This window comes from Adiantum capillus-veneris, chromosome 11, assembly GCF_014529385.1.
Source record: "Adiantum capillus-veneris isolate H3 chromosome 11, ASM1452938v2, whole genome shotgun sequence".
Taxonomy (NCBI): domain Eukaryota; kingdom Viridiplantae; phylum Streptophyta; class Polypodiopsida; order Polypodiales; family Pteridaceae; genus Adiantum; species Adiantum capillus-veneris.
The window spans coordinates 134,748,784-134,758,060 of NC_140941.1; positions in this window are offsets into that span (position 1 = coordinate 134,748,784).

A 9,277-nucleotide genomic window follows, 5' to 3' on the forward strand; every position below is an offset into this window, starting at 1 on the left:
GAAGACCCACCTGTTGTGAGACACTCACGAGGATATGAACTAGAATATGAAGTCAAAGAAGAACCTAGGCATAGTAGAAAGCATGAATCGAGAGAAGGATTGGAAGAGTCTATGGTTAGACTCTTCCAATGGTTAGACTCTCGAGATACTGATTTGAGAGATCACATGGCGGCTTTCAGAAGAGTAATTAGAGTAGAGGAAGTTTTGGATTTTGCGACATAGTTTGTGGGATTTTGACTGACTTTGAAAGATGACACGGCTACATGGTTCAGCTTAGTGGAAATATGGATTTTGAGACTCTAGACAAGCTGTTTGAAGAATTCTCGCTGAAAGACATAGCTCACCATATGGTCTTGCAACTTCATAGATTCAAGTAGAAAAAGGGTGAATCAGTGCGCAAAGCGGCATTATGGCTCAAGAGACATGTCAAGTTCTGTCCAAGAGTGGAACTACCTACTATGCATGCACGATTGATGCTAATCTTTATCTAGGGGGTGAGACATGCGGGTCTTTAGAAGGATCTACATATGATAAGGAGCTTGAAGCTAAACAAATTGATCAAAGAAGCTCTTTATCTGGTGGATAGCTGTGAGCAATATAAAGAAAAGGATTGTAAGAGTCAAGAGGATGACACATCCTCTCAACACAATGATTAACAGATGACTGAGTCCATTGCAAAACCAATGGCACCTATCAATCAAGAAAAAATTATCGACGACATGCTCAAGAGGTTAACTCCTCTTCTAAAGTCTAATCCAGGGAGCCTAAGTGGTGCAAAATGAGGGAAAATGGACAAACCATACGAGGGAAGAGTGCTACTATAGCATAGAATACTCTAGGGAGAGGTATGTACAACTTGTTCCAGTAGCACCTACTCCACTTAGATACGTTACAAGGAATGCACCAAGTCTAATAGGAGTTTCAAGACCACAAACAATCTTAGGACAACAGCCTCCACTGCCAGGTGCTAGAATGCCTGTAGACATGAGATACACACTGATGATGGAAGCATCTAATAAACAAGCACTAGTACCAACTACAATGTATTATAAAAACCAAAGAAAGTACTACCTTTCAAAGTGACAGAAGATGAGAGAAACAATTGGAGTGGTGAGGCCAGTTCAACCTCCACCTCCTATGTTTTGACCTGAAGAAAGAAGATATGAGATGGACAAAAGGACATTGCGGTTCATTGTGAATAATGGCTTAGCTAGGTTAGAGCCTTTTTACATCCAAGAGGAAATTCAAGAAGAATCTCCTCAACTAGAGATAGATTGTCACAAAAGGAGAAGATAAGACAACATGAGGAAAGGGTTGCACATTCTCTTACCTAGACATCTCAATCTCTAGAAGAACCATCTCACGGAAGAGAACTCGAGAAGTGCTAGTTCAAAAAGATCAGTGTTGGTTGAGAAGGTTAATGAGCCATCAGAGATGTCCACTTAGAATCCTATGACGCACAGCTCACAAAAAACCAAACCCAATAAGAGAGGTGGATGACTTAATATCCATATGCTGAATTAGAAAATCAAAGGCTTGAAATGTGTCAAAAAATGATTCAAATAGCCCAAGCTTTACTAGAACCACCAGTTGGAAAACCTGAGGATGTGATCCTTGTCCCACCTACACTAGTAATCCCACCAAACCAAGAACGAATAGAGCTAGATCCGAGTCATGAGCATGGACCAAATCTCAAGTACCCAACATTAGAACCAAGGATAGTATTGAATACCGTGAATTAATCTTCTGAGGGATTTCACCTAGCTATACCACATGGTTGTAGATAAATAGATGGTCTTGACGAACTGTGGAAACAAGTCAAAGAGGCCAATGAAGCCAGTGAGCTAAGCAGACGAGTAAACCAGAATGGTGATGTAAGAGGAGCGTTTCTTCCACCAATAGAGGAGATTGATGTTGTATCTCACATGAATCTAGAAGTGCAATTGTATTGGGGAGACCAAGGATCTGTACAATCTATAGACAATCAACCCCATTCTCTAAGAACACTACCGTCCTATACGGGAGATGAGGAGGCCAAGTTAGATGTTATTGCAGTCCCATAATAGAGATTGTCTTCCAACAAGGTCATTGATTCAAATGGGTTAATAGATATTCTATCTACCCCAGTCAATTATACAATAACGTTAGCCAAGTTTCTCAGAATAAGACCAAACATGTGGACTACTATGGGAAAATGCCTAGAGAAATTTGGCGTAAAAAACCCAATGACCCAAATCAAGGAAGGAAAAAGAGCTTGAAATGCCTCATCTAAACACTAGGCCAGTGCCATTAAACAAAGTAGGTAAGTATAGTGAAGGTGAGGATGGAAACACAACCTTCCCTATGGAGTTTCAAAGTGTCACCACCAGGGTAATTTTAGACAATGGAGCTGGTGTTGCCATCACAACAAAAGAGACTTGGAAACAATGGGAAAATCTAGCATTGAGAGCGACACAAATGAAATTGCAGCTAGCTGATGGATATATTGAGAAACCCCTAGGGCTCCTACAGAAGGTAGTTGTCACTTCTTGCGGCATTGAGTATGAGCATACTCTTGTTGATTTCGGTAAGAAGAAAAATCACGACATAATATTGGGAAGACCATTCATGTGACAAGTGAAAATCACGACATAATATTGGAAGACCATTCATGCGACAAGTGAAAATGGTCTAGGACTGGGGATACAACCATAAAAATACCTTAGACACATGGAAACCACAACAAGGATAAACTTGAAAGACCATAGCTACAAGGAAGTGATGAGAACACTGGCTGAGGAGTTTGATTTCGCTACGGTAGCAGGATCAAAACTTCCAGCATGGTTGGGTAAGCCTAAAGAGAAGTTCCAAACATTGAGCTAGATTTTTTGAGCGAACCCAAGTTTGAGCGAACCTAAAAAAGTTTTAAACAACAATGAGAAAAAACAAGGGGTTGATGAAAAAAGGGAGGAATTAACATAGGGTCTAGTTTTCTCTAATGAAGCTGTAAGAAAGCAATCCCAAAGACCTAGCAAGAATTTTTATTTGACCCACACAATCAGAATAAAGTCAATCACTTAGAGGAGACAAATATTGTATTAAGAGAAATGAGACTAATCATACTCCGCATTGGCAAGAGAGATATGATAAAAATGTGAAGAGAGGAAACACCCTTCAACGTGAGAATCTTGATCTTAACTAGCACTATCAATAGGAAATCTTGGTGGTAGGTAGGTCTCTCACACAACCTCACTTCCTTGATTCATTGTTTTTGCTTTGGGTTTGGTAAGCCTATGTGTCTATAGCACACCAAACAAATTAGATAGCCATATACACATTTTTTCATGGTTCTCTTAGGCCTCAAAGCAGTGTTTGAGAAAATTAAATCATGTCTCAACCTTGAACCATTTAGAAACTAGAAACAACCCCTATTAACATGAGATGGAGGCAATTAGCTCTTGCCAATATGGGTGAATCTTTTGAGAAAGAAGATCACTACATTAAGAAGTTTGATGGCACAAATTTCACTATATGGAAGGAGAGAATGCTTGATGTGCTAATCAACAAAGGACTTGCATTGCCATTGAAAGAGTGCAGAGCGGTTTTGTACACTAGTGATCAATGGGAGGAGCTTGATGCTCGTGCCATGGAAACTATTAGGTTGCATCTTGGTGAGTCTATATTCTTCACGATTATGGACAAGATCAATGCTAAAGAACTATGGACCAGGTAAGAATACATCGAATAAAGTGTTTTTGATAAAGAAGCTCATGTGTCTTAACAAGAAAGAAGGTAGGAGTATCAATTCACACCTAAATGAGTTTAACAATGTGTTTACTCAATTGGCATCAAAGGGGCTTAATTTTCCATTTTCTTGCTATATTCTTTTCTTGCATCATGGGACACATTAAAAATTTCCATTAGTAACTTTGCCCCTAAGGGAAAGCTTGTTTTTAGAGATGTTACTACTGCTTTTCTCATCAAAGAAGATTTGACATTAGTGTCTTGACATTAGCGGTCATGGTGATGCGTATATGGAAATTGGAAGTAGCCAGAGGAACAATCAAATGGAGAGAGGTTGTAATGTGATTGTGGTTGTTCTCAAGATTGCAAGAATGCACGTATCAAGAGATTTGGACATGACACAAGGAACATTGAATGCTACCATTGTCACAAGAAAGGACACATGAAAAGAGATTGCCACAGAGAAGGATAAATCCATTGTTGTAAGTCATGCATCTCCCAAGAGCAGTGTGAAGATAGATGAGCTCAATCATTGTTGAGCCTCCAAATGTTGATGTCGTTTTTAACGTGTTGCATCCATTAGATGTACTAGTCTTCAATTTTTATTTGAGTCTAGAGGCATTGTTAGTTCTTAATGAATGCTATGTGCAAAATTGGATTATTGGCTTAAGTGCCAATTTTCATGTTACTCTTTACAAAGAGTGGTTCTCCAATTATGCTTCTACACATGGTCCAATAATACTGGATGATTCTTATCAGCTTGATATATTTGGCATTGGAGATGTGAAGTTGTGTATGCACAATGGGATCGAGTTCATGTTGCGAGGTGTTAGACATATGTCGAGACATATACCAAAGATAAATTTGGTTTCAGTAGAGCAGCTTAATGATCTTGGGTACACTACAATGTCTGGCAATGGCTCTTGTATGATAAAAAAAGGTAGCTTGTTCATGCTCAAAGGCCAAAATTTTGGCTCATTATATTCCTTATATGTTTCTTCCATGAAAGAGAACTCTATCTACATAGCCGAGCTGCCTTTCATTGAGTTGTAGCATAGCCAACTTGGTCATATAAGCTAGAAGGGAATTAAGTGGTTACAATGTTTTGGCTATACCCTGTGTTAAAATATTCTGATTTTAGTTTGTGTGAGCATTTCATATATGAGAAACAGACTAGGCTTACCACTTCACCATTGAACAGAGAGCAAAGGAATCCTCTAGAATTGGTCCATAGTGATCTATGTGAGCCTATGCCACATAAGCCTCTAGAGGGGCATTATATTTCTTGACTTTCATAGATGAATCTACTAAAAAGGTGTGGGTATATCTCTTGAAGAGGAAAGTCAAAGTTTTTTCTATGTTCCAGAAGTTTATAGCTATGACAAAAAACCACTCAAGCAAGAAGCTCAAGGCTTTGCGCACTGACTCACGGGTAGAGTATGTCTCCATTGGGTTTATGAACTTTTGTAGAAAATGCGGCATTAGGAGACGATTTACTACACCATACACACCTGCTCAAAATGGAGTTGTTGAGCATATGAATAGGACTATTCAGGAAACGGTCACTTCCAATATACTATTTATTGTGAATTTACCTCAAGAGTTTTGGGGAGAGGGTGCTATGAGAGTGGTGCATATGATCAATAGCTCACCTAGTATATCATTGAAGTATACAATTTTGCAAGAGATGTGGATATGCATGAAGCATAATTATGACTTGAGTTTGAGGAATTCTCACATGTGCCTAAATATTTTAGAAAGAAGTTGGACCCAGTTTGACAAGTACATGTTGTCCCAAGGGCATATATGAAAGGATAAGGGAAGATCATTGCTTGTGTATACTTGAAAGTTGAATGATGGATCATTTATCATCTTGATACTTTATGTTGATAACATACTTATTTCCTAGAAGTCTAAAGATGAGATTTCCATCTTGGAAAAGTCACTTAGCACAAAATTTTCTATGAAGGATTCAGGATATGCAAGTCACTTTCTTGGTATGCATATCAAGTGAGGTTGGAAGCATGTGGAACACTAGAGTTGTCACAAGAAAAGTATATCCACAAAGTCTTGGAACATTTCAATATGCAATGAGGGAAAGCTTCATTGAATATCCCAATGCAAGAATATACAAAACTTAGCAAGAATCATGCTGTGAAATTTAATATTGAGAAAGAAAAAATGGCCAGGTGCCATATTCTTTAGCAGCTGGTAGTCTTATGTACACCATAGTTGCCACGAGGCCAAAAGTTGCTTTTGCATTGAGAGTAGTTAGTAGATTTTATGGCAAATTCTTGTAGAAAGCACTAGAAAGCAGTGAAGCACATCTTGGGATATATGAAAGGTACGACAGACAAGTGCTTACATTTTGGGAATAGTGATGCATCCATTGTAAGCTACATGTATGCAAATTATGTGGGTTGTGTGGATAGTCAAAGATTTATGTCTAGCTATGTATTCCTATTTGCTAGAGCATTTGTGTCATGGAGATCATGTCTCTGAGATTGTACGTTGTCTTCCACAACATAGGCAAAGTATGTGGTAGTTTTTGATGCTAGTAAGGAAGCTGTGTGGTTAGCTTGCCTATTGGGAGACCTTGGCATTACTTAGACTCCAATGTTGCATTGCGATAGTCAGAGTGCGATTGCATTAACGAAGAACCCTGTGTTTTACTCTAAGTCAAAACATAGAGAAGTTTGTTATTATGTGATCAGTGACATATTAGCTAGCAAGCACATTAAGCTAATCAAGGTTCATGTAGATGACAACCCTACAGATGCTCTCACAAAGCCTACCCCCATAGCGGTTTTCACATTGCATGGAGATGATGGGTGTAGGGTGAAACCACTTGAATGCTTCACGGTTGTATAGGGTGTACATATATATGCCACTTGGGCCATCTTGGCCTTTAAGTGAGAGATTGTTAGGGTTTAGCCCAATTGGCTTGGCACCCATCATATTTGATCATACTAACCTTATCCTATTCTATTGGTCACATAGAAGAATAAGGAGAAGTGACCGCACTAACCTTATCCTATTCTTTTGGCCATATAGAACAATAAGGAGAAGTGAGGGGTTGAATACTCACGTAGAGCTCCACCAACACGTTGTGTACTTATCTTCTCTCCCTTGCCCGCACGCATGCACTGACGCTTTGGCTCCTCACATAATACCTGACTTAAGGGATACGACATTAGGAGATTTCAGAGGTCATTTAAAGGGCTTTCTAAGAAATTCTATAACTTTCTCTAGAAAATTTTCTTAAAATGCACTTACACTTATTGAGTACATCCAAAGGGACAACTAGGCATTCTAAAAAATGAATCCAACTTTTTGGCATACTTGAAAACGGTCACCTTTTCAATAAATATGAGTGATTTTCCATGAGGTAGGCATCGTTCATTCAATGTGTCTTTTGTCATCACTAAAATGCCAATGCATCTAAAATGCCCAAAAACATAAAAAATGAATGTCTACTTGCCCTATTTTGACGCCCGGAGAGGGAGAAAATGCCAAAAAATCCCTGAAAAGGAGTTTTTGCCAAACGGCATGCGAGGGGCATTCCAAAAGTTTTTGGAATGGCCTTTGCATGGTGTTTGACAATTTTTGCCTCATGGCACACAAAGGCCATTCCAAAAATTTGAGACCTTTTTTTTTTTTGGAATGGCCTCTACACGCTATTCGACAAAAACCCCTTCTTGAGGTTTTTTTGGCCTTTTCTCCCTCTTTCGGTGTCAAGATAGGGTAAGTAGATATTTTATTTTTAGGTTTTTTGGGAGTTTGGGATGCATTGCTAGTGTTAGAAACTTCAGATTCTAACACTAGTTAATACTTTTGTGATTTTTTTTCATTTCAACGATGATAAAAGCCATATTGAATGAGTGGCACCTACCCTACAAAGAAGACACTTGCATTTAATTAAAAGGTGACCATTTTAAAGGACTGTTGGATCATTAAATGAGTGGGTGACACCTTTTTCATATTTTTGTTAATATCATCCTATTTTTCTATGTAATGTTGGCCCTTCTCTCATTGAAGGAGCTCTTTTTTCTCTCTCTTCTAAAAGGATCTCAAAAAGACCTCCAGAATTTCCTAACGTAGAGTCAATTTTGACATTAAATAGGCAAGAACAATCAAATTGGTGTTATGGGATCCATGACCATAAAATTATCATAAAATTTAGTATTGTAATTATCTAAAGCAAATCTATCATGAAAAATGGTCCAAGTCTTGCTCTAATGTGCAACTACACTTGGCCACTTCTTGCATGCCAAATGCTTTGACAAAAGGTCAAAAGAAACTCTCCATAGAGCTAAAGGCGAAGATATACTAGAAGAAAAAGTTGTGATCAAAGATGTTAAATTTGCTGACAAGAGCTTCATGGCCATGGATATTCTAAAAGCCAATGAGATAGGGATTCTACATGGTACAACCATGAGGGACAAAACCATCATCCTACCTACCAATGCCTTTTATCAAAGCCAGTAGCATGGGGATGTCATCAAGGTAAAAAAAGTCAAACTTCACAAAATTCTACACCTTTTGCCAAATGGTATATATAGACTACAAAAGGAGCTACCAATTGATGGTGCTCATCAAAGAGAATGGGATTGAAGAAGATGATGGAGATATAGTAGGGATCCAAATCACAACATACATCATAGCACCATCTCTTGACTTTGAGAATTTAGGACATGATTGGAGAACAAAGATTAATAAATTAGAGAAAAGAGACACTTCCTTTCCATAAAAAGGATAGAAGTGTACTTTCTAAGACCTAGTACAAAAAGGGACACAATTGACACTATGGAATCGGTCCCAACATTTTGCCTTGAGGAAACTCGGCTCATAGACCATGCTCCACAACAAGGCTTCTCATGCTATGACTAAGGATCTCAAAAGGATGAACCCTACCTATGCAACTTCCTTGAATTGACGCTACTTGATCTTATAGCTTCTTTACACTCTAAGAAGGTAAAAAAGAGTTTATTCTTGAATGGTGGGGCAGCCCTTATGGAACTCTTACAATAATTGCGTACTATGCTTTGTGAAGGATGGAGGACTTGCCAAATGCCGTAGAGAAATAGGAATGACTGAATGATTGAAAATTCTTTTAGCAAAGTTTGATTCTTGAAGAGCCCATTGTAGTGGCACCAAATGTCCTACCAAGAAGCAAAATACAATGCTTAAGGCTACTGGTACAAATGATGAAAAAGGCAAGACTGCTACATTTGTTTCAAGCAGTGGTGGTGAGGAGGAAGAAGAAGCAAATTCAATTCTCAAGGGATTAGTAATAGACACCATCCCAATGACCAAGTAAAGAAGGAAGTTGGAAAAAGAAAGACAATAGGCTAAGAAAAAGAGAATGGAACGGGTGGAAGGGTTGTTGAAGGTCCACGACCAAAGCCATGGCCATATGATGGCCTAGAGATGATCAAAGCTCAGGAAGCTAATTGACTGGTTGAAGGAAAAATATACTAAAAAATTAAGAAGAAAGAAGAAAATTATCCCAAGAAGGGCTCCAATAGTAGCACGAAAGATTGTAAAAAGTTAT